Source organism: Suncus etruscus, chromosome 3 (assembly GCF_024139225.1).
Source record: "Suncus etruscus isolate mSunEtr1 chromosome 3, mSunEtr1.pri.cur, whole genome shotgun sequence".
Taxonomy (NCBI): Eukaryota; Metazoa; Chordata; class Mammalia; order Eulipotyphla; family Soricidae; genus Suncus; species Suncus etruscus.
Genome location: NC_064850.1, coordinates 30,008,884 through 30,032,839, shown reverse-complemented (window position 1 = coordinate 30,032,839; position 23,956 = coordinate 30,008,884). Strand labels below are relative to the sequence as shown.

The 23,956-nt window shown below is 34.8% G+C and overlaps 1 non-coding gene across 1 annotated transcript; it reads left to right on the top strand.

The window, feature by feature from the left end:
* Positions 1-2,534: 2,534 nt before the first annotated feature.
* On the top strand, positions 2,535-2,667 carry LOC126005061 (small nucleolar RNA SNORA51). Its single transcript, XR_007494243.1, has one exon. It is a non-coding gene; the product is annotated as a small nucleolar RNA SNORA51 (small nucleolar RNA).
* The last annotated feature ends 21,289 nt before the right edge of the window (positions 2,668-23,956 follow it).

The window sequence follows — 23,956 nt, the reverse complement described above, 5'->3', positions numbered from 1 at the left end:
TTTGAAATAATAGCTACACTATTAAACATCATTATGCATTGAGAAAGGTGAAAGTTTTCCATCAGAAGTGAATTTCAACTCCACTACAAAATACAACATAATTAGATTTACTCTAGACTTCAGTGATCTTTATTCTGTGGTCTTTTATTGAAACTTATTCAAATAAGGTCAGCTATTTTGAATAAAACATAACTTTAGTAGCACATATTTATCAAAGTATCCTTGATATATATGTATATATCAATTATATATATGCGTGTGTTTTTTCATATATGTTATATATATATATATATATATATTCAGTGCTGTTCAAATAATGGTAAAATACTACTGTTTTTAAGTATTGTTCTTTCTTTATCTTTCTAAATAAACTACAGCTAAAGCTCTGTCCCACTATTGTAGCTTATAAATTGATTTTGTTCCAAAAGTCTTTTAATGTTTAATGCAAATGATTGTTAAATGCAAAGGAACTTATGCATAGCAAATAATAAAGTTTTAAAATAATGCATCAATAAGAAGTTATCAGATCAGATGAAACTCTGATTTAATGCCAATTATCAGCATGTAGCCATTATTGTTACTGAAATTACAGTGAAAGACTTTAACATTTGCCAAAAATCCTTTCCAGCAATACCTCTTCAGCACATTTTTCTGAGTTTGGAACATACTGAGGCTTTTTCACACTTGCGCAGCACAAATGGGAGGACAAAAACTGAAAGCTATATTAGGACTAGAGAAAGATCAATATTAGTGTTCTTGAAGGAGAAAGTTAGGAACAAATATGGCAAACCACAGTGTTGAAAGAGGAAATGAGGAAGAGAGGGAAAAGAGAGATAAAAATACAGGCAGACAGGCAGAAAGAGAGAAACAGAGATAGAAATATCCACCATAGAGCAAGCAGGGGAGAGGACAGTAAGGAAATGGGGACATTGGTGGCAGAAAACGTGCACTGGTGAATAGGTGGGTGTTGGACAGTGTATGACTGAGACTCAAACAGGAATAACTTTGTAACTTCATCTCAGGGTGCTTTAACACTGTTTGGTGCCATTATAAATGTAGAATACTAAATATTTGTCATTTTGGGTATTGGGCCCCTACCCAGTGATATTCAGGGGTTACTCCTGACTGCACTCAGAAATTGTTGGTGCTCAGTGTCCATATGAGATGCTGAGAATCAAACCCTAATTGCTAAGAGAAAGGCAAGTGCCCGACATGCTATACTATCTTTCTGGCCCCAAATAAACTTTTTTATTTAAAGAAAAAGTAGGAAAAATCATATCATATAATTGAGAGGGTATAAGTAGATTGTTATTTTATATCAAAATATAAAATCAGCTTTACTGTTGGACTTCACTATTTGGGGTACTGAGTAGGTGTATCATACCTGGTGGTGTCTTAGAAATTGCTCCTGGCTCTGTTATCAAAGATCATTCCTGGTTGGCTGGGTACCATATGTGGTAATGGGGATTGAACCTGAGTAAGCTGCTCACAAAATAACAACCCTACCCATACTCTCTTTATCCCTGGATATTCCCTTTTGTGTGTGTGTGGTAACAATTTCACATGTATTGTTTTAATTTATATGTATTAGCAATATGAAAAATCAAACTAATTTTCTTCTGTAGTAAACCAGAGTAATTATATGCTTATGATCTTTGCTCATCTTTATCTGCTGTTCCTCTAGCTCTCTTCCATATACTGATGGGTATTATTACTGTTGTGGCATTGGAATTGCAAATAATTGATAAAGCACATAGCCAGGAATTGGTCTTCCTTAATTTTTCTCAAAATTTAACATGTGCTATCTGCCTGAATGCGTATAAACAGCAAACTTCATGTTTCCTTGAACACAGATTTTACAGGAAACAACAAAATACCAGTATATCTAAAAACTAATTCAAAGCATTCCTAGTCTCATTCCCAATAGTTGAAACAAATCTTCGGTTTCCCTTCTAACTCAAATTTTTACCTGACACACCTTTGAAAGATTTCCCCTCTTGTCAATTCATATTCTGAAATGGGGTGTTCTTATTTGAATTTTGAACAAAACTATTCTTGACACTAAAGAATCTCCTTCATCCTTTTAAGTTTCATGCTGGTTGCCACAAAAATCTGTACAATTGTGAATTGCTGAAGACACCTAAATTTGCATTCAGTGTGAAATAGAGAGAGATGTTCTGTCCTATTTTGAAGTCAGTGTGTCTAAGAAAAGAGTCCATTCTCTTTAGAAATAAGACAAAACTTACAATTATGTACATGTGATTCTACCTTTACATTATAAAACATTTCTAGCAATTTATTTCTAGTCAACCTTTTATTAATTTTTTGTTTTATTAATTTTTAATTGATCTTAAAAATATTGCTTAACTGGAATAAAACTTGAAAGAATCATTTCCCACCCCACACCGGCCTGTACTCTAGACAGGCTTTATAGGGTGGGGAGGAAGGACACTTGGGATATTGGTGATGGGAATGTTGCACTGGTGAAGGTTTTTTTAGTATATATAAAAACATCAAAATAAAAGAAAAGATAAGACCTCCCAATGCTTACCACAGGCTGTGTTCTTTACACTGACTGAATAGAAAGAGGAGGTACAGTAAATGCACCCCATTTACACCTCAACCCAGGCCCTTTGCCTGGTCTGTATTGTGAATGGGGGGCCAAAAATAAGAAAGAAAGAACCATTTCACTTGGTCAGCAACAGAAAATAGTTTTATTCTGTTTTTCCTTTGGTATTGATAATTACATTTCCTTTAATTTAAAGAAAGTATTCTGATTCAAAGAAAAAAAGTAAGCATATACTTTTCTAAATAATCTTAAAATCTGTAAACACAAACTTATATTCACACAAATGCAAACGTATCCTTAAAATCTGAATATATAACAAGGAGTAGAAACTTAACAAGGAAATGGAAAAGGATCTCTCATGGTTTAAACTGTTTTGAGAATATGCCTGTTAAATAAATTTTGCACGTGATCTGATGTGTGAGCCAAAGAAGTACATATGGTGAAACTTTAGCAAATACTTACTAGGGGAGTAACCCACTAAGGAATTAGGGATTCTAACCACATATTTAATTTTTTCACCCAAACTGTTAAAAGTTATGTCATTTTTCACTGGAGAATGTAGGTTGGCTAATGGATTTAACACTGCCATTTGGTCTAATTTCCTGATGTCTGCTCCAATCGTTGTATAAACCTCTTTATAGAGGAAAAAAATAGAACTTTATCTTCTTGTTTTCTATGTTCTTAGACAGATATTCATTTTGCTGTTTTTTATTCATTGAGTGTTGAATGAGAGACGACTTTTAATGTCTTACACCTATTTTTAAACCCAAATGACTAAAATGAAAACATATTCCAACATAAACCATACTTGGTAGGTCAGGATGGAAAATCACAAAAAGAAATAATTGCTTAACTCTGTTTATATAAAATGTATTTCCTGGCTTTTATAATTTTCATTCTTTGCTATTTGAATCAAGTTTTATCTTCCACATTTCAAGAAAACCCTCTTCAATGTCAATGAACATTCCAGCATTAGCAATTACCTCCTGCATATTTTGAGTCACCACTTTTAGCTTGTCTTTTCTGACAACTGAGCTCCATATTTCTAGTCTTTTTTCCTAGCAAAACATTTAAAATGGGCTTTGAAACTCCTCTATATTAAATGTTTTGTAAAATCATTTATATAAATCTAGCGATTTGATTAACATATTCCTAAATATTTATTATTAATCCAGTTAAAAAAGATGAAACAAAATTGGACAACAGAAATAAGTTCCAATCGCAGTCCTATTTCCTATTATCTATAATTTTAGATTATTTCCATAAACTTTTCTTTTTACTTCCTTATCTAAGAGATAGAAATTGATTTCACTTCATAAGATTGTTACAAAAGATAAGCAGCTTAATCTACACTTTCAGTAAAATTTTCTACAAATAGAAAGTACTCAATTATATCAATGATTGAGTTATTATTGCATTACTAAAATAAACTCAGTGTTAGTTCTCTCATATCACAATTTTTTTGTTTGTTTTTGTTTTTTTGGATCACACCTGGGAACTCTCAGGGTTACTCCTGGTTCTATGCTCAGAAATCGCTAGTGGCAGGCTCTGGGGACCATATGGGATGCCAGGATTCAAATCACCTTTCTTCTGCATTCAAGGCAAACTCCCTACCTCCATGCTATCTCTCTGGCCCCAATATCACTGAGAATTTTATAAACTAAAATAGTTATATTTGTTCATGAAAAATGAGCCATACATAATTTGTCATAAACTTTAAATGTTTACATACTTATAATAGCATTCAAGTATTTGTTTAATTATCATGTTGCTAATCTCCATAACTTATACTATCCTAAATGCACACAGATACACATAGGTCACTTTTTATGAATAATATATTTTAAAAAATTTCGTGTCAGAATGGTAGCACAGAGTTAGAGCGTTTGCTTTGTACACCGCTGACCCAGTGGACAAAGTTCAATCCCTGGCATCCCAGATGGTCCCCCGAGCCATGAGTGAATTCTGAGCACAGAGCCAGGAGCACCTGAGCACCTGAGCAAAACAAAAATTAGCACCAAAACCAAAACAAAAATTAGAATAAAATGTTACAATTTATAATGTAGTAGTGAAACAAGTTATAATAGTCTTAAAAACTAAGATTCTTTGGTTCGATGGGTAAGGCACTAATTTCCAGGCAGGTGATCCATGTTTGATTTCTGGTGCTACATATTGTTTCCTGAGTACTGACAGTACTGACAGTACTCTGAGTGAAGGACTAGGAGGAAGTCAAGAGCACCCAGAGGTGGGTATATTCCCCCCCAAAATAACAAAAAGTAAGATACAATTTGTAAACTTTTACTTGTTAATATTTATTATATATTCTTCATTGGGATGTAAAATAGTTTATTAGATATATGTATTTAGTAAAATATAAGTATATGGTAAACAATGCAAGAAAGGAAAAACTATATGGTATTTAATTTATATAAAAGTATATATTGTATATTGATAGTATTTACTGAATAAATTATTCTATTTTGTCACTTGGAATTTAGATTTCCCTGAAAATAAGGGGAAAGAGGAATCAGGAAGAAACCACTTTGTTCCCAGAGATTCTGGATAAAAATAGACTTCTTTGCAAGAAATGGTACTTGTGAGATATATTAGGTGTTCAAAACTGTACTGGATAGCAATATTTCATGCTTCATTCAAGTATCACAGTAGATTTGAGAAATAGATGTCACTGTGCCCACTTTAGAGGTATATAATTGGTGGCAAAAGCTACAAAGAAATTAAATGACAGCTGATTCACACTCTGAAGTGCCTAAAATCTGCTAAATTGACTAAAACTGCTTAGTATTTCAAGAATTGTATAACAGTTTCAATGTAATTGCATAGATCTTGAATTTTCTGTTCAAATGCAAATTATAGGAGAAAGGAGGGACTTAAATAGAAATTGTGTTACTCATAATTTTAGATTCACTATATTTAGTCCATTCCCATGGAAATATATTGGATCCTAATAAGTTCCAGACTCATATTTGAGAATTTGCAGAGTTACTAAAATTTGTCAGTAAAAAGAATATTGACACCATTATTCAATATGTATGCTCAGGTCAAAGAAAGTGATATCATAGTTTCTGCTTTTTCTTTTATTTTTAAAATTCCTTTATATTTTTTAGCCCCAGCCTGCCTATTTTTTTTAGATTGGTTGTTAAAGTTTGGGCCTCATGACTTCATTGTTTTTGACTATGGCTTGAATATTAAGTTTTGCCTTTTGTTAAATTAATATATTTATTTAAGTACCATGGTTACAAGCATGTTTGTAGCTGGGTTTCAGTCATAAAAATGTACAACCTTAGTCACCAATGCAACTTTTCTACCACCTATGCCCCCCATCTCCCTCACTCTACCAAAACACCAGAGACCCCTTAACACTATCCTCTATCTTTTCGTATTTGTATTTATCATCCTACATTCAATTTTTTTTCTTCTCCTCACTATACTTTAGGGCCTAGCATTTTCTCAACAATCCCATGAAAATTTAAACACCATGGTTTACAAGATTGTTCATAATAGTTTTTATTATTATAAAGTTGGTCATAATTGATTTTGTCATACAATGTCCAACACTCATCCCTTAACCAGTTACAGTCATATGTTTTACAAGACCTTTTACCAGAGCACATTTCCACCAATGTCCCCAGTTCCATTCCTTCCTTCCTCCATCTTTTCCTCTGCCTCCCCCTGTAATATACTTTCTATTTTCTCTATTCTCTCTCTCAAACATTGTGCTTTGCAGTCTTGTTACTGAAAAAATACCATAAAAGTCACTTCATCTCCTTCAGTTTTTAAATTACAAATAACCATCCTTTTAATATTCTTTAAAAAGTTTAATAAATCATGCAGTTAAAAGTAAAAAAGTTGTTCAGTTATACTCTATTTAGTTTTATTGTGTTTTTATTTCCTTTGTACATTCTTGTGATTTTTATTTGTGATTTAATATTTAAAAGAGCACTTAAAATTACATCTGAGTACTGTTTAATGTGTTTCGTTTCAAGACAGCCCAGTTATCCCATCCAAGTATGAGACATATTAGTTAAGCTTTTTTCAAGCACATTTAATACATTACTGTTAATGAATCAACAAGATATATTAAACAATGTGTCTTTAGACAGATGCATTAACTTTCTACTGAGAGTATATTAATATATGATTATATATTTATATCTATATATGCATATACAAAATTATAAATATATGTGTCTTATAAGTATATAGCTATACACACATTCTATTGATTATTTTTCTCAGAGGAATCTTTACAAATAGAGCATATGAGGATTGATTTGCACATAAATACTGAACTTGGGTCAAATCCCGAAATACCTCTCAGTGTTTTAAGCTCCAGAGACAGCAGCTGGCCTTACCGGCAAAATGGACATAGAATATTTAGCATGCTGAATTCTGAATATGTAACTTTAGAAAAGGATCCAAATGTTTCTTAAAAGCCAATGATTCAATGTGTGAAAGAAATTATAATTGTTCTAGAGAGTAGCCATTCTCATAAGTTTTTAAAACTCCAAGAGCGCTGATTTAATATCCAGTGATCGATTCAGGGGAAGCACTGAAAAAGGTACTATTTGGCAGTGCTAAGAACCATTTACAGAATAGTCCTAAGATCCTTAGTTTCATGTCCAACAGTTATTTGGGTTTCCTCTTATTTCACTTGGCACTATGATATTAAGTCTCTAAATAAGATAAAGAATTCAATAACCTCAACATTTTTCTAGGCAATGTTCACAAGCTGCATTTATGGATCAATATAAGGGTTGTTATTGAATATTTCTTTGCATTAGTGTCAGTATATAAGGAAAAGAGCAACTATGATCCTTCTATGGTATTTCTAAAAGGAGATTAATCTATGACTTCAACAGTTTTCACTAAGTCAAGTCTTATAATTCAAAGATATTTTTGTCAGGCCTTGCAAACTCCCAATATTACCAACTTTTTAGAAATTAATTAATATAACTACAAACTAGATTTAAAAAGCAAATGGTAAATAGTGTACTCAGATCTTGAAACAGAGATGAGAGGAACACAAAATATAAGTATCCATGTCTGAGTACTGTCATAAACATCTTCAATCCTGACCAGTCCATGTGAATGACTTTCAGAAGATAGGCCTACAATGTCCCCAGTTTCTTTTCTTCCCTGAAAACTGTTTTCCTTTAGCAGATCAGAAATCCTTTGAAAACATTTTTATTCTATCAAGGTACTGATGGTGCTTTCAGAATGTTAACTACACATTTAACATGAAGTCATATGACAGAATATGGAGATATTGGATACACTAGAGAATAGGTAGGAATTCTTGGAAAATCATTCAACTTCTTCAAACTAACAGTCTTCTGTGAAGTTAGAAAAAATAACATAACCTTAACTGCTTGGATGTTTTATTGTGATTAAATTAGCTAATGTATTTTTCCAGTTATACCATAATATAAATATAATATATATCATATATATGTCTATATAACATTTAATATCTCTTTTACTGAAAACTTACTAGACATATTTAGATTATGGCATACCTAGAATTGTGTATTAACTCTTCAAGCAAAACTACATAACATTGTTAAAATTAAGTATTTTATTTTAATATAGCCATATATAAACAGAATCATATATTATTAGATACTATAAGATACATGTCTTCTAGTGCATGAAGTATACTATTTAATTGTATGAATGTAGCTAAATAGTTAATGAAAAATGAGTAACTTGCTTCGCTGATTGGAAGAACAGTGACAGTTGATAAGTATGTTCCTGAACTATAAAAATTCTGCTATCGGGGCCAGAGAGGTGACACAGGTGGTTAGGAGTCTGCCTTGCCAGCGCTAACCTCGGATGTACCACGGTTAAATCCCCTAGTATTCCATATGGGCCCCTAAACCAGGAGTGATTTCTGAGAGCATAGCCAGGAATAACCCCTGAGCACATCGGATGTGCTCCAACAAAACAATAACAACAAAAAAAATTCTGCTATTGTGCCAAAGCAATAGCACATTGAAGTAGGGCATTTGCCTTGCAAGTGGCTGACCAGGGTTCAATTCTCAGTATCCTGAGCATCACCATGAATAAATTCTGAGTGCAGAGCCAGTAGTAACCATTGTGGCTGAAAACCAAAAACCAAAACCAAATTTTTTCTTGTAGCAAAGACTTTTCTTGGTCGTAGACTGGGGCCGGCGCGGTGGCGCTAGAGGTAAAGTGTCTGCCTTGCCTGTGCTAGCTTAGGACCTACCGCAGTTTGATCCCCCGGAGTCTCATATGGTCCCAAGCCAGGAGCGACTTCTGAGCGCATAGCCAGGAGTAATCCCTGAGCGTCACCGGGTGTGCCCCCCCCCAAAAAAAAGTCGTAGACCATTTTATTAGATAAGAGTAATAATTATTGATTAACACAAACATTGTATTCAAGGACAGCAGAGTTTATGCTCATTCTATTAGCTATTAATGATCATAGAAATAAGCAGTAGTTAACTAGAGGCCAATAATCTCCGATTTTATTTTAACATAGAATTATAATCACCTCTTAAAATTTCATTTTAACATAGAATTTAAACACTTCTTAGTAATATTTAAAATCTGAAAATCCATATGATTCAGCTATATCACTCCTAGGGATATACCTAGGCACAAAAAAGGCTTCCTCACACCTATATTTATTGCAGCACTATTTACAATAACCAGAATCCGGAAACAACCAAGATGCCTTTCAACTGATGAATGACTAAAGAAACTGTGGTACATATATACAATGGAATATTATGCAGCTGTCAGGAGAGATGAAGTTGTGAAAATTTCCTATACATGGATGCACATGAAAATTATTATACTGAGTGAAATAAGTAGAGGGAGAGAGATAGACACAGACTAGTCTCACTTAACTATGGGTTTTAAGAAACATAAAATACATTATTGTGATAATGCTTAGAGACAATAGAAATGAGGGATGGAAAGACCAGGTCACAATATGAAGCTCACCACAAAGAGTGTTGAGTGCAATTAAAAAAATAACTAAAAAACTATCACGACAATTTTAATAAGTGAGAGATGTAGAATGCCTGTCTCAAAGATAGGCAGGAGTGGGAGAGTTGGGAGATCAGGGCATTGATGGTGAGAATGTTACACTGGTAAAGGGGGGTGTTCTGTTTTTGTCTGAAACCCAACTACAATCATGCTTGTAATCATGGTGCTTAAATAAAGATATTATTTTAAAAAAATAACATCTGAAACTCAAAAACCTTCATTTTTATTTTGTTTTGATGATTGTCTTTTAAAGTTCAAAATAGTAATTTGAATGTTTCTAACTGGTCTTTTTTATATACTTCTAGTTTTCAGTTAGAAAGGGAGAATACATGCATATTACATTGACTTTAAAAAAGAAAAAAAATACAGTAATAGTGTGTGAAGTAATCAAGAGATTTATTAAAGTCTGGAGGTTATTTTGACCAAGTGATGACAGTCTAAAATCTTGGATTTAAAATTACTTTAATAGCTCTGCCAACTGCATCTTAGTCTTTAATTAATTCAAAACGTTGGGAAAATATTTGAGAGCAAAACATGTCTTAATTTCTCAAATTTAGTTTAATATTCACAAAATCTGAAAATAATGCTGAAGTTTATGAAATATATTCACTCATAAGGAAATAACAGACAAAATATTTTAGCTCATCAAGTTTAAGTAACAATTCTTCATAAAAGAATGTGGGACAGGCAGCAGGTGTCAAAGGAAAATTTCATCAGACACTCGCATAACCTACACGCCTCCTCTGATCCTTTCTACACTCACAATATATATTGGAAAAATTAATCTTGTACAAGATTGCAGGACCTAGCATTGACCTCAGCACAGTTTCATAACTTCTCAAAACATGAGCAGTGTCATCTTCATATAAAGAATGTGTTGGGTCAAAATGTCATTTCACTCTCTGAAAGACAGAGAAGGAATTACTGTTTGTTAAATATGTCCCCTCTGTAAATGCAACCAATATGAAAATACACTTTATTTGATTATTTTTTGAAAGCACTGAATTTTATTTTGTTTAATCCGAATGATAATATTCACTCTAGGGTGATGTTTGATAAAGTAGTACAGAATCTACTCTCTCTAATTAGCTGCTCAAGCATTTACAACAATTTTAATAGTGTTATCAAAATGTATCTGACATTAATTACTACTTTGCTGAGATGGGGTCAAAAGATTCAGATCTGCTATAAATTTTTGGAGGCAACAGATAATAGAACTAATGTTTCAGTGATCAGATGATCAAAAGGTTATGTTTGCAGCGATTCAACTAGGTAAATTGAGTGTAGGGAAAGCATGAAAAAAACATTCTTTAAGACAATATTGTAAAGATTTTTAATTCTAAGGTTAAGAGAAGTGAAGCCATATTTAAGTTAATTTGATTGTAAAAGCATTTCACCACTGACATCAATCTGACAGTAAGCAGGATATGAAAATCAGGTTGCAGATTTGTACAGAATGCCTGTTTTTCACCACAGGATGGATCAGATACCACCATGGCAGAACATTTGACGGCTAAACTTCAAAGTGGCCTCCTCCATTTCTGCATCATTGAATATGAAGAATTCTAAAACAAATGAAAATTCTCAAGGCCTTAGTACTTGGAAACTCAAACTATTAACAGGCAATAGAATATATCTAGTGGTATTTTTATATTTGATCAAATATGATTAATTTTTCTTGTTCAACTCTCTTTTGGCTATTGTCTGAAGAATACTTTTTTAAAATCTTTAATACCCTATGACTATTAGAAATAGTAAACTGGAGTTTGGGGAGGGAGTTGACCTTTCCTTTTTTATAGTTCTGAATATGGACATCTGAGAAAATCATCTGATAATCAATCTTTAAAGAACAAGGTATGACCATGAAGGAGAATTTTGTACTAAACATGGATCTAATAGTTAGAAAGGAAAATGACCACTTTTAGTTTACCTGAAAACTTAACTCTAATTTTCTTCAACTGTTGATAGCTAATTTATGAAGGACAACTGCTTTTTAAAAGAAGTAAACACTTTTTTAATAACCAAAAGGCTTAGATTTCTGGATGAACACTTAGTTTTCATATTATTTTTTGGCTATTATAAAATACATTTTGAGTAATTGGCAAAACAAGGAGATAAAACTGCCAGAAAATTTAAAAAAATGAAGATAAATATCTTGGTTAAATTTTAATTTCAGGTAAATAGCAAATATTTCTTACATAAAATATGCATTTTTATTTGTTAAATCTACAAACTCGTATGATAATAAGTTAAATTTGTAGACATAACATTGTAAAATATTACCTTCATAAAAATCATATCACTGCAAATTACTATTATGTCAACTAGGATATGAGAGTAAAAGTAAAATTTTGCTGGTATTCTCCCTCTTGATTTGTTAAGGAGCATATGAATAAGGCATGAGTGGAACTGAGATAGTAGAGACAAGAATATAAAGCACCTACTAATGGAATATTGAACATCTTGGCTAGAAGGCTGGGACAGAATTACTAGCAGATGGTCAGAGAAGTTACTTGGGAAATCATGAAAATCTGAATAGACCTGTATGCATTTTCATTACTTTATCTTTAGACGTCTACACCAATTTTTTTTTGTTTTTGTTTTTGTTTTTGGGCCACACCCGGTAACGCTCAGGGGTTACTCCTGGCTATGCGCTCAGAAGTCGCTCCTGGCTTGGGGGACCATATGGGACACCGGGGGATCGAACCGCGGTCCGTCCAAGGCTAGCGCAGGCAAGGCAGGCACCTTACCTCTTGCGCCACCACCCGGCCCCAGCAATTATTAAGAATATATAGAAACATATAGAGCAGGCACATTGATATGAAATAAAACTTAATATGAAAAAATCACATAAAAACCCTCAAAAAATGAAAAAAAATGACAAAATCTTGATCTCATGCAAAGGTAGTTTAGTTAATATACATAAGATCATTTAACAATGTTTATTTATTGGGTTTTGTTTTATTTATTTGAGGTCTTCAGAAGAGTTCAGGGTTGAAAGACTCTAGCCATTCCTAATAGTGACCAACAAGGCTAGATTGATGGATGCTTTGTCCAGTCAGGCAATGTCACACAGACTGTGCTTAGATTCCTTTATGGCAACACCCAGACAAGCTTAGGGGCCATAAACTGCCATAAACTTGACTCATCCCTGAGTTGTTTCCATTGTTCCCGTGAAGTAATTTTATTTATTTATTTATTTATTTATTTATTTATTTATTTATTTATTTATTTATGTTGGTTTTTGGACCACACCCTCTGGTACTCAGGGATTACTCCTGGCTGTGAGCTCAGAAATTGCTCCTGGCCTGGGGGACCACATAAAACACCGGGAATCGAACCATGGTTCGTCCTGAGTCAGCTGCGTGCAAAGCAAATTCCTGTCCACTGTGCTATTGCTCTGGCCCCAATGAAGTCGTTTTAATGAGAGATGACTTCTGATAGCTTATACACTAGTGAATTGATAAGTCCAATACAGACACCCAAATGTGGGTGTGGGAGAAATAGTCATAAGTTTGCTGCTATATTGACCCATAGACTGGAGACTGGGCCCCAGGTAAATTTACAGTGAATATTTTTAAACAATACATATTTTTAAAAGTTAAGATATATTTAAGTGTTCAAGTATTTGTCTACATAGCACTTAAAAGGCTATTAGCTTAAATACCATTGAATCTTATATTTATTGATGTACATTATATGCCAATATAAATGAGGAATATTTATCAAAAGGTTAAAAGAATAAAAATTTGTTCTGACACAATGCAATTTAAATGGAAAGGCTTACATGTTATATTTTAACTTGCCTTAAAATCAAGTACATAAGCAAAATTCACTCTCCAAATCCCATAACATAGTTTTTAAAATATTTATAAATTACTTTCAATAGTTTACTATATTAATTTATTACATTAATAATCTATTTCCAAGTATAATATTTCCAAGTATAATATGAGATAGTATGCTACTTTTCTCTATGCTACAATGTTTTCAAATATTTTATAATCTGTGTTTGAAAGATGTTTATGTTAATTTGGTTATCTATCATTATAATTGTACAAATTTCCATAACAAATGTCTATATAAGGGGCCATTTAATAATACCTGTGAATATTTAATAAGCATAGGTAAATGCAATTTTTTGAACTATTGGGACTTTTACTTTAATTGTTCACTTAAAACAATTAATTAACCCCCCAAAAAACATTGGCTAGATAAGTAAACACACAATAGAATTTTAAGGTTCACTTTAAATTGCAGCAAAAATGACTTACCTAGTGTTCTATTGCATGAACAAGTCCTTTAATAATTTGCTTTACCAGATGATGATCAATAAGTTGTAAAAGAAAGAAATAGATTAACAATGAATCTGTGAATATTAACCACAGAGGCCATCTCAAGTGAAAACTAGTTGGACCTTGTTAAACATTAAATAATTTTTTTTATCACGCAGAACAGAATTTTGTTTCTTATTTCTGTATTATCTTTGGAAGATATATACCAAAGGATGCTTTTCTTTCAGAAAATAATGGAAGAATCTATTCCATATCTTTATAGGCATTACAAGTTCAAGCACTGAAGGAAAAGAAAAGGTGATCAAAAGGAAGTAATATAATTGTTCTACACATATGAAATTTTCATTCGTTTCCCAATTGTTGGATCACTTACATGTTCAAAATTGTGTGGTCTTGAGTCAATGCCGTCCTTTTCAGTTGATCTTTTACTTTTCTATGCTGACAGCAAAGAGAATAAATCTTTAAAACACAGCAACCACAAAGCATAAAGTCGGATAGTAAATCTATTGCTTAGCTTAGAGTTTAATAAAACTATATAAAGCTATTTTACCTCAACATTGACAAAACAAATCTGCTTTAATATGTTTAAAGAATAAGAGTTATTGCCATGGGATAGCATCTCATAAGCAAGGCAAGCTGTGTTTTTAGGTAAAAACAATTGATAAATACAAAATCTTGGTCAACCAACTACTTTCCTCTCTCATAAAGTCATGAATATTTGTAAGAGACATTTAAAATACATTAAAGAAAAGTAAGTATCAATCAAAATATGCCATATAAAATGTGTTTTAATTAATCAGAAGCCAACCAATTACGTCAGATAGCTACCTTAAGCTATTTAGCAAAATGCATGCCAGTACGTCTAAGGCAGAATGTAAGATGCAGCCTCTGCAACATAAGAGGAACTAAAAGATTTACAAAAGGCCTACATATGTGCTTAATTATGTTCTAATGAAGTCATCCTATGATATTTTGAACACACAAACACTCAGACTCTTAAAAAAGTAATGTAGTTATTCCAAGAAGAATTCTAGGGCCTAATAAAGAGTGAGGGGTTAAGGAGATTTTCTTGCATATGTTTTGTCTCATACTACATGTCCCCTAGTATAGGATACAATAACTAAGATATGGAATCAACCTAGTGTCCAATAACAGATGAGTGAATGATGAAGATGTGACATATCTGTGTGTCTACATTTGAATGTGTTTTTGTGCATGTATACAATGAAATGCTATGCAGCAAAAAGAAATAGTGAAATCATACATTTTACTGCAGTATTGGTTTACATTGGATTATGCCATATTAAGTGAGGTGTAGCCAGAACAAGGACAATCATAGGATGATTCCATTTATGTGATATATAGAATACCTAGATGAGGGAATGCAAGGTGCTAAATAGAGGGACAACCTGATCATTCCTCACGTATAGGAAAGAGAAGAATAAAGAGATGGATAGCAAGAGTGTGTGAAATAACAGGAGTTAGGTTCTGCACGGCCTATGCAAATTGGTGGTATAAAGGAACAGTGCAGAACTGTATTCAAACAATAGAGCCAACAATTTAACTACAAATAACTTATTAATCAGTGTCTTAATAAAAATAAAATTGCAATATGAAGTTTTAAAACTTTGAGATAGATCTCTTATACAGAACCCCAAAAGCAAATGTTCTTTAGAAAACATGATAATTTGGACTTTTTAAAATTAAAGTATTTTTCATTTTACAAGATGCAATTTTTTTTTATTTAAGCACCTTGATTACATACATGATTGTGTTTGGGTTTCAGTCATGTAAAGAACACCACCCATCACCAGTGCAACATTCCCATCACCAATGTCCCAAATCTCCCTCCTCCCCACACAACCCCGCCTGTACTCTAAACAGGCTCTACATTTCCCTCATACATTCTCAATATTAGGACAGTTCAAAATGTAGTTATTTCTCTAACTAAACTCATCACTCTTTGTGGTGAGCTTCCTGAGGTGAGCTGGAACTTCCAGCTCTTTTCTCTTCTGTGTCTGAAATTTATTATTGCAAGAATGTCTTTCATTTTTCTTAAAACCCATAGATGAGTGAGACCATTCTTCGTTTTTCTCTCTCTCTCTCTGAGTTATTTCACTCAGCATAATAGATTCTGTGTACATCCATGTATAGGAAAATTTCATGACTTCATCCCTCCTGACAGCTGCATAATATTCCATTGTGTATATGTACCACAGTTTCTTTAGCCATTCGTCTGTTGAAGGGCATCTTGGTTGTTTCCAGAGTCTTGCTATGGTAAATAGAGCTGCAATGAATATAGGTGTAAGGAAGGGATTTTTGTATTGTATTTTTGTGTTCTTAGGGTATATTCCTAGGAGTGGTATAGCTGGATCGTATGGGAGCTCGATTTCCAGTTTTTGGAGGAATCAACATATTGCTTTCCATAAAGGTTGAACTAGACGGCATTCCCAACAGCAGTGGATAAGGGTTCCTTTCTCTCCACATCCCCGCCAGCACTGTTTGTTTTCATTCTTTGTGATGTGTGCCATTTTCTGTGGTGTGAGGTGGTATCTCATTGTTGTTTTGATTTGCATCTCCCTGATGATTAGTGATGTGGAGCATTTCTTCATGTGTCTTTTGGCCATTTGTATTTCTTCTTTGTCAAAGTGTCTGTTCATTTTTCTCCCCATTTTTTGATGGGATTAGATGTTTTTTTCTTGTAAATTTCTGTCAGTGCCTTGTATATTTTGGAGATTAGCCCCTTATCTGATGGGTATTGGGTGAATAGATTCTCCCACTTAGTGGGTGGCTCTTGTATCCTGGGCACTATTTCCTTTGAGGTGCAGAAGCTTCTCAATTTAATATATTCCCATCTGTTAATCTCTGTTTTCACTTGCTTGGAGAGTGAAGTTTCCTCCTTGAAGATGCCTGAAGTCTCAATGTCCTGGAGAGTTTTGCCTATGTGTTGTTCTATATATCTTATGGTTTGGGGTCGGATATCGAGGTCTTTAATCCATTTGGATTTTACCTTCGTACATGATGTTAGCTGGGGGTCTAAGTTCAATTTTTTGCAAGTGGCTAGCCAGTTGTGCCAACACCACTTGTTGAAGAGGCTTTCCTTGCTCCATTTAGGATTTCCTGCTCCTTTATCAAAAATTAGGTGATTGTATGTCTGGGGAACATTATCTGAGTACTCAAGCCTATTCCACTGATCTGAGGGTCTGTCCTTATTCCAATACCATCTGTTTTGATACCTATTGCTTTGTAGTAAAGTTTAAAGTTGGGGAAAGTAATTCCTCCCATATTCTTTTTCCCAATGATTGCTTTAGCTATTCTAGGGTGTTTATTGTTCCAAACAAATTTCAAAAGTGCCTGATCTACCTCTTTGAAGAATGTCATAGGTATCTTTAGAGGGATAGCGTTGAATCTGTATAACGCCTTGGGGAGTATTGACATTTTGATGATGTTAATCCTGCCAATCGATGAGCAGGGTATGTGTTTCCATTTCCGCGTGTCCTCTCTTATTTCTTGGAGCAGAGTTTTATAGTTTTCTTTGTATAGGTCTTTCACATTTTTAGTCAAGTTGATTCCAAGATATTTGAGTTTGTGTGGCACTATTGTGAATGGGGTTTTTTTCTTAATGTCCATTTCTTCCTTATTAATATTGGTGTATAGAAAGGCCATTGATTTTTGTGTGTTAATTTTGTAGCCTGCCACCTTGCTATATGAGTCTATTGTTTCTAGAAGCTTTTTGGTAGAGTCTTTAGGGTTTTCTAAGTAGAGCATCATGTCATCTGCAAACAGTGAGAGCTTGACTTCTTCCTTTCCTATCTGGATTCCCTTGATATCTTTTTCTTGCCTAATCGCTATAGCAAGTACTTCCAGTGCTATGTTGAATAGGAGTGGTGAGAGAGGACAGCCTTGTCTTGTGCCAGAATTTAGAGGGAAGGCTTTTAGTTTTTCTCCATTGAGGATAATATTTGCCACTGGCTTGTGGTAGATGGCCTTAACTATATTGAGAAAGGTTCCTTCCATTCCCATCTTGCTGAGAGTTTTGATCAAGAATGGGTGTTGGACCTTGTCAAATACTTTCTCTGCATCGATTGATATAATCATGTGGTTTTTATTTTTCTTGTTGTTGATGTTGTGTATTATGTTGATAGACTTACGAATGTTAAACCATCCTTGCATTCCTGGGATGAAACCTACTTGATCGTAGTGGATGATCTTCTTAATGAGGTATTGAATCCTATTTGCCAGGATTTTGTTGAGGATCTTTGCATCTGCATTCATCAGCGATATTGGTCTGTAATTTTCTTTTTTCTTAGCATCTCTGTCTGGTTTAGGTATCAAGGTGATGTTGGCTTCATAAAAGCTATTTGGGAGTGTTTCCACTTGTTCAATTTCATGAAAGAGTCTTGCCAGGATTGGTAGTAGTTCCTCTTGGAAAGTTTGATAGAATTCATTAGTGAATCCATCTGGGCCTGGGCTTTTGTTTTTGGGCAGACTTTTGATTACCATTTTTATTTCATCAATGGTGATGGGGGTGTTTAGATATGCTACATCCTCTTCTTTCAACCGTGGAAGATTATAAGAGTCCAAGAATTTATCCATTTCTTCCAGGTTCTCATTTTTAGTGGCATAGAGTTTTTCAAAGTAGTTTCTGATTACCCTTTGAATCTCTGTCATATCAGTAGTGATCTCTCCTTTTTCATTCCTGATACGAGTTATCAAGTTTCTCTCTCTCTCTTTCTTTGTTAGGTTTGCCAGTGGTCTATCAATCTTGTTTATTTTTTCGAAGAACCAACTTCTGCTTTCGTTGATCTTTCAGATTGTTTTTTGGGTTTCCACTTCGTTGATTTCTGCTCTCAGCTTTGTTATTTCCTTCTGTCTTCCTATTTTTGGGTCCTTTTGTTGAGTACTTTCTAGTTCTATTAGCTGTGCCATTAAGCTACTCAGGTAAGCTCCTTCTTCCTTCCTGATGTGTGCTTGCAAAGCTATAAATTTTCCTCTCAGTACTGCTTTTGCTGTGTCCCATAAGTTCTGATAGTTTGTGTCTTTATTGTCATTTGTTTCCAGGAACCTTTTGATTTCCTTCTTGATTTCATCTCGGACCCACTGGTTATTGAGTATGAGGCTGTTTAACTTCCAGGTGTTAAATTGTTTCTTCTGAGTCCCTTTGGAGTTCACAAATAATTTCAGAGCCTTGTGGTCAGCGAAGGTAGTCTGCAAAATTTCTATCCTCTTGATCTTATGGAGGTATGTTTTATGTGCCAGCATGTAGTCTATCCTGGAGAATGTCCCATGAACATTGGAGAAGAATGTGTATCCAGGTTTCTGGGGATGGAGTGTCCTATATATATCCACTAGGCCCCTTTCTTCCATTTCTCTCCTCAGGTCTAGTATATTCTTGTTAGGTTTCAGTCTGGTTGACCTGTCCAGTGTTGACAAAGCCGTGTTAAGGTCCCCCACAATTATTGTGTTGTTGTTGATATTAATTTTTCAGATTTGTCAACAGTTGTATTAAATATTTTGCTGGCCCCTCATTTGGTGCATATATGTTTAGGAGAGTGAATTCTTCCTGCTCTACATACCCCTTGATTAATATAAAATGTCCATCTTTGTCCCTTACAACCTTCCTGAGTATAAAGTTTGCATTATCTGATATTAGTATGGCCACTCCAGCTTTTTTATGGGTGTTGTTTGCTTGGGTAACTTTTCTCCAGCCTTTTATTTTGAGTCTATGTTTGTTCTGACTATTCAGGTGCGTTTCTTGTAGGCAGCAGAAGGTTGGATTGAGTTTTTTGATCCATTTAGCCACTCTGTGTCTCTTAACTGGTGCATTTAGTCCATTGACGTTGAGAGAAAGAATTGTCCTGGGATTTAATGCCATCTTTATATCGAAATTTGGTGTGTCTTTTGGTCAGTCTTGTCTTAGATTAGGTCTTTCAGTTTTTCTCTTAAGACTGGTTTTGAGTCTGTAAAGTTTCTGAGCTGTTTTTTGTCTGTGAAACCATGTATTCTTCCGTCAAACCGGAAAGTGAGTTTTGCTGGGTACAGTATTCTAGGTGAAGCATTCATTTCATTCAGTCTTGTCACAATATCCCACCACTGCTTTCTGGCATTTAGTGTTTCTGGTGACAGGTCTGCTGTAAATCTCAAGGATGCTTGCTTGAATGTAATTTCCCCTTTTGATCTTGCTGTTTTCAGAATTCTGTCTCTATCTGTGGGATTTGTCATTGTGAATAGGATGTGTCTTGGGGTGGTTTTTCTTGGGTCTCTTTTGGTTGGTACTCTTCGAGCATGCAGGATTTGATCACATATATTCTTTAGCTCTGGGAGTTTCTCTTTAATGATGTTCTTGACCGTTGATTCTTCCTGGAAATTTTCTTCCTGGGTCTCTGGGACTCCAATGATTCTTAAGTTGTTTCTGTTGATCTTATCATAGACCTCTATTTTCATCTATTCCCATTCTTTGACTAATTTTTCCATTGTCTGTTCATTTGTTTTAAGTTTTTTTTCCAATCTCTCCTGTTGTATGGAATTGTTATGTATCTCATCTTCCACAGCACCAAGTCTATTCTCAGCTTCTGATACCCTGTCCCAGAGCTTATCCATTTTGTCATTCACTTCGTTTACTGATTTTTTCAGGCCTGTTAGTTGACATGTTATTTCAGTTTGGAGTTTTGTGATTTCTGTCTTCATATTTTCTTGATTCTTATTAGTGTTCTGTTCTATTCTATTCATGGTTTCTTTGAGTTCTTTGAGTACATTCCATATTGCTACTCTAAAGTCCTTATCTGAGAGATTGATTAGTTGGTTGGTCGTTAACTGGTCATCAGAATTGTCATCTTCATTCTCTATGTCTGATGCTGGCCTGCGTTGTTTCCCCATTGTCACACTTGTATTGTGGGTTTTTCTACGTGTTGTGGTGGTATTCATTGGTTATATGATGCAGGCAACACACTTTTCTGGCTCCGCCCTTTCTGGATGGGCCGACTTGCCTCCAAGGTAGGGGAGTCCTCCGTGGATGAAGCCTCACACAGGATCAAATCTTAGGCCCAAGCACGCAGCAGAGAAGACAGTCTGGAGAGAAATTCTTGCTTCTTTGATCCAGCACAGTTCTTAGTGTGGTTTTTTTCTTCTTGTGATGGTGTTCTTTTTTTAGAAAGAGCGCATGGCTGCGTAGCGAAGTGGAGGTAAGTGCCTTCTGGAGCCTCTTTTCAGCCCACTCTCAGGAGGTTCATGCAATAGGATAGCAGAGAGACACACATAGGCAGCACTCACAGTTTTTCACAGTCGGGCCCCACTGGTCAGGCGTAGTTTTTACTCGCTCGCTGGGCAGCTTCAGAATGCTGTATTTTTGGGGTTCACTTCCCAGGACTCTGAGGAGAGTCACTGGCTCGCTGGGTAGCTTCCGAATGTAGTTTCTTTGGGGTTCGCTTCCCAGGGCTCTGAGGAGAGCTTCCAGAGTTCAGGAAAGACAGAGAAGGGTAGGACAGGGCTCCCTTCCGGTGCTCAGTTTCCTCAGAAGAAGCACAGCCGGGTGGAGACTCTGCAGGTAGAGCAGTCAGCACTCTGCCTGGAAACCCCCACATCCAGCCATTTCTTACTCACTCACTGTCTCGCTGGGTAGCTCCCGAATGTAGTTTCTTTGGGGTTCACTTCCCAGGGCTCTGAGGAGAGCTTCCAGAGTTCAGGAAAGACAGAGAAGGGTAGGACAGGGCTCCCTTCCGGTGCTCAGTTTCCTCAGAAGAAGCACAGCCGGGTGGAGACTCTGCAGGTAGAGCAGTCAGCACTCTGCCTGGAAACCCCCACATCCAGCCATTTCTTACTCACTCCCCTGCTCGCTGGGCAGCTCCCAAATGTAGTTTCCTTGGGGTTCGCTTCCCAGGGCTCTGAGGAGAGCTTCCAGAGTTCAGGAAAGACAGAGAAGAGTAGGACAGGGCTCCCTTCCGGTGTTCAGTTTCCCTACAAGATGCAATTTTAAAAAGTGAAAAGATAAGCATAGGGCCAGAAAATATATACATAATATTTGACTTGCAAAGTATTTTTATTCTCTCTCTATAAAAATTTCTTAAAATAAAAGAGTAAGAGAACCTGGGGCAAAATTTATGAGCATTTCCAAAAAGAAAATGATTTAATGACAATAAACATTTACCACACAGTAAATATTCAACAGATTCATATAAAATAAAAAAACACTATATTCCTCATCACTAGATTCATTAAAGTTAAAAATACAATATCCGGCCTTGAGAATGTTTCTGAACACTTATATATTTGCTTGTATAAATTAAAATACACAAAAGCACAGATTAGCTGGAGAGATACTACAGAGGTTAAGGCCTGTCTTTCACACAGCAATCCTGCATTTTATAATTATCTCTGCCTCTTTGGTTCCCAGAGCACAAAGGAAGGAGTAGTAATACCACCAAAACAGTAATAAATTCATTTATATGTCGCACAGCTTAGAAGGCTGTTTTTTTATAGATTAAATGTATTTTAACCATATCACCCAGAAAATCTAAAAATCTGGAAAATTCTAGTCATCAAAAAATTAGAAAATTAAGTTTACCCAAAATTTTTTTTATCATATCAATATGGCCAGAATATCCTCAAGCTGAAAACAACCCATTTTTTTCTGTAGATAAATATATACATGAATAAAAAACATCACTCAAAATCAAATATGGACACACAATTAATATATAAAGCAAACATATTTAAGCATTGAACAATAGGCTTCATAATGAAACAAAATAGAAAGGCACATACTCTATCACCCTATCTACTAGAAATATATCAAAATTTAAAATAAAAAGTATATATATAGGTAAAGGGGAAAATTGGGGGTTACTGAGATTAATGGGTTAATGGGGTCAGAGAAGCAGTATTTGTAAAAAGCACAATGATACTTCAAATAAATGGTATATGTGTCAGTTATATAGTGGATACAATTGTCACACCAGTGAATGTATGTGTTTGTTAAAATTCATCAAAATGCTCATTAAAAACTAGGTCTTATTATGAATGCACAGTCAAGTTTAATTTTATTACTTTTTTTCTCCAATGACTTTATTTTCCATTTCCAAGATTGCTGTGTGTTGTGAATGCACCATAGTGACAACATAATGCTTTAGATAACCAGAAGTTATTTACTATTAAAAATATCAGAATGTTGACCTTTACTCGTTAAATTCATGTGGTTGACCTTTCCAAGGCATTTCCTACTCTTCCTCATCAGAAATGAGTGAACTGTACCATTTTCTGAGAAAGTGTTGGGTTACTATCGATGTTATATGTCATCTGCTTCTCTGTCACACACTGTATTCTCAGAGCCCCTCTCTGTAATGATACCTTTGGCTGACTGAGAAAAGAAGTTAATTTTTTTCCAGAAGTACAACTGAGCCTTTGTTTCAACTAATATTAAAATCATTAGTTCTCACTTTAGATATATCTTATTACATCACTCTAATGGATATGACTTGAATCCATTTTAAAATTTGGAATAAAATGTGGAAAGGCCTCTAACTCCCTAACAGCTATCCTGTTTTATTCATCCCTGCTACTGTAGATGTAATATTCAAAACCTCCTTTATTTTATTTAATAATGATGCTGGTGGAGATCCCCAGGTGATTATTTTTTGAAGTATTTTAAATTTTATTGAAACCATTGTCATATACAAAGTCCTTCATGGTTGGGTTTCAGTCATACAATGAATCAGGGCCAATCTAACCACCAGTGGCGACTTCTCACTACCAATGTTCCCAGGTGCATCTCATACCACCTCCACCACCACCCCTCAGCCTGCCAGTATAACAGGCCTATTTTAAGTGCAGATAGTTAAAGTCTCTTGATTTCATTGTGATGGCCCAGGTGATTTATCTGAGGGGCAGCAGTTCCAAGAAGGATATCTGGCACTATATTCCTCTTTCCACTTCTGCCACAGGGAAGGTCAGTCTGAAACCTCTTATGAGAGCATCGGCTTCTACAAAGATGGAGGGAACCAAGCATGCGATCCAGCATATAAAAAAAAACACATATCTTGGGGCTGGAGTAGTGGCTCAGCAGTGA